The sequence below is a fragment of the Octopus bimaculoides genome, chromosome 21, assembly GCF_001194135.2.
Source record: "Octopus bimaculoides isolate UCB-OBI-ISO-001 chromosome 21, ASM119413v2, whole genome shotgun sequence".
Lineage (NCBI taxonomy): Eukaryota > Metazoa > Mollusca > Cephalopoda > Octopoda > Octopodidae > Octopus > Octopus bimaculoides.
This window is the reverse complement of record NC_069001.1, coordinates 28,567,502-28,570,944: the sequence shown is the minus strand read 5'-3', so window position 1 is coordinate 28,570,944 and position 3,443 is coordinate 28,567,502. Positions and strand designations below refer to the sequence as shown.

The 3,443-nt window shown below is 31.3% G+C and overlaps 1 protein-coding gene across 1 annotated transcript in view; it reads right to left on the bottom strand.

Moving 5' to 3' along the window:
* The window catches only part of LOC106883108 (glutamate receptor ionotropic, kainate 2-like), a 676,112-nt gene that overhangs the window by 307,999 nt on the left and 364,670 nt on the right, over positions 1-3,443 (bottom strand). The window lies entirely within an intron of this gene.

Genomic DNA, 3,443 nt, shown 5'->3' with positions numbered 1-3,443 from the left:
ATATATATATATATATATAAAAATTTATTTGTCGAAACTGAATACTTATCGTTGACATAAACAGAAAATGCAGCATCATTAATTTATTTAAAAATCATCTTTAATCTACACTACATTGTATATAAAGTTCACCAGGTTATAAGACATATATATATAAACTGTGATTGATAATAATTTCCACCAAAAAGCATAACAAATCCTATATAAATAAATGCTTATATACATGCACACGCACCACACGTACATATATATATATATATATACACACACCTATATGCATATATATATGTGTGTATATATATATATATATATATATATATACGTACATATATGAAAACACATGCACACGCAATGACAAACATTTATATAAAGAAATGCATTTTAAGAATATAGACATTTATATCCAGGAATACTTACATCCATTTTTATCTACGTACGTACACACACACACACACACACACTCATATATATATATATATGAACGCACACACTTATACACACACGCCCACACGCTACTATATCTCTCTCTCTCACACACACACACACATACACACACGCGCGCACACATATTCTTTTAGAATTGTCTGTCTGTTCGTCAAATAAAATATCATAGTTGAAATAGCTGAATGTCATGATTGATAATGCGTGGTTTATCACAAGACTTTTGTTATCGCAACGACATAAACATAAGGCTTCCTCCTTAATGTGATAAAGCGTTCCGTAGATTATATTGAAGAGAAGCGTTAGTGTCAGTGACTTACCTGTAGGCAAATAAAACGATTTTGCTACAGATTTTCAAACAGGAGTAATGTATTCTCTCATAAGATATGTTTAATATTCCTATCAGAATAATCGTTAAAGTTGATGTGACAACTATTGAGGTGTTAGACATATAAAATCGATAATTTATATGTATGTATGCATGCATGTGTGTGTATAAATATATGTATGGATGTATATACATATATATATATATCTAATATATAAAATAGAGATGTGTGTGCATTCGCTTATCACGTGAAAACGGCTTCACCAATTATTTCCATACTTGTATATATGTCTGTATATATTACATAATACATACACCCACGATGTATATGCATTTATAGGTATATATTACATGCACGCAAACATGTATACCTGCATGCGTGTGTGTGTATCAATGCGAATATATAAAATTATAAATGTCCGTTTGTGCGTTCGTGTTTATATACGTGCGTTTCTATGTTAGCGTTCGGTTAATATTTCTGTTGTTCAGAAGCACCGCGTTAGTTGAAGAAAGTGAGGTGAGTAACCAACGAGAGTTTTAAAAGCATTTATTCATCGATGTTCGTCCAATTACGGTAAGTGCTAGACATAATGGACAAGTCGGTTGTGGGTTTTAACACAGGTAAACAACACCACTGGATCAGCTAATATCTATTATCTACATTTGTATCACTGAAAGGCCGTTCACATCATTTATACACCCATAATCCCAGACACAGTAGTTAGTTTGCACATCCGAAGGAAAAGAAGGAAAAAAAAAACGGAATGAGGCGGGAACGTCATTATTCACAAGACCTGGAATAGTTATTTACAATAAAAGTTTTACAACTGAATACGTGTTGCTTTTGTATTCCACCTCAACTCAAGATTAGTGAAATTCCGATAAGGTTGCATTCCTCAATTTCCATTATTTATTTCATTGATGACGCTCGCGCGCGCACCCCGTGTGTGTGTGTGTGTGTGTGTGTGTGTGTGTGTGTGTGTGTGTATATATATATATATATATATGTGTATATATATATATATATATATATATATATATATATATAGATAGATATACACACACATGCAAACATACACACGTATACACTTGCATAAACACAAGCACACGCACACATATATATACACATGGAAACATACACACACATACTTGCATACATACAAGCACAAGCGCACACATATATATATATATATATATGTTTATATATATATACATATATACATACATACACACATACACTTGCATACACATTGGCACACGCACACACACATATATACACACATGCAAACATACACACACACACACAAATGCTTGCATACGCAGACACAAGCACACACACACATGCGCGTATATGAAAGAGGGAGGTAGTCAGGCTTTGGATAAAAACTGTTTATTCATCGCTTTCGTTCTTTAAGCTTTTCATTGTGAATAAATTTTTGTAGAAAATCCATAACTTTTGTATGGGAGTTACTTGGCAAAAAATGTATAGATGAATTTGTTGTCTTGGCAGTTGGGGAAGAGAATGTTTCGGAATGGTTATTTGGGAATTGTTATTTGAATACATATGTTTCTCCATATATGTATGTATAAGCGTGTAAGTATGTCGCTGTGTAGTGAATTTTTGAAGGCATGGTTAGAGAGAGAAGGGAAAAAAGTAAGGAAAAGAGAAAGGCAAAATCGAAGTTGTGTTTATTGGGTTTGTTGAAATTAATAACAGGTCAAAATTGTCAAATATTTTTATCAAATGCAATAAATTTCTTTTATTCATTGTGTGCCCAACAATATTTTCATGTTACCTAGCTGTAGAAAATAGAATCTATCAAATTGTTGGGGGAGGTTTTGCGAGTGTATGTATGTGTGTTTAGTAGTATATGTTTGAGCGTGTGTGTATATGTTTAAGTGTATACGTGTGGGAATGTATGTGCGTTATGTGTTGGTTGCTTAATTGGATTTTTCCATTAACAGTAAAGAGAACATTATTATTAATAATACCCAGTAAGAAGATTATTATTAATATCTGACGCGCTTCATATGGGAAACTAAGAATATATCTTTAGACATTTAAAAAACGTATAAAATTTGTAGCTACGAACACATGAGGTTTCCTTATTAAAACACATCCGTTTCTTTCTCTCTTTCTTCTTTTCATTCCTTTTCCTCCTATACAGAACCTCCAATACATTCACCACACACACACACACACACATATAGATTCAACAACTTCCAAGACATCCTCCTTCTAAACCCCAATAAACGAACTCAACTCCAGATGTTTTCAACTAGTACACACACTTCACATAGATATGTATATATATATATATATATATATATATATATATATATATAGAGAGAGAGAGAGAGAGAGGAAGAGAGAGAGACATATATAAAAATATACACACACATATACACACATATATATACATAGATGTATATACATATATACATAGATACAAATATATATACATACATACATATACACATAGATATAAATATATATATACATACATATACACAGATATAAATATATATCCATACATACATACATACATACATAGATATAAATATATATCCATACATACATACATACATATACACATAGATATAAATATATATCCATACATACATACATACATATACACATAGATATAAATATATATCCATACATACATACATA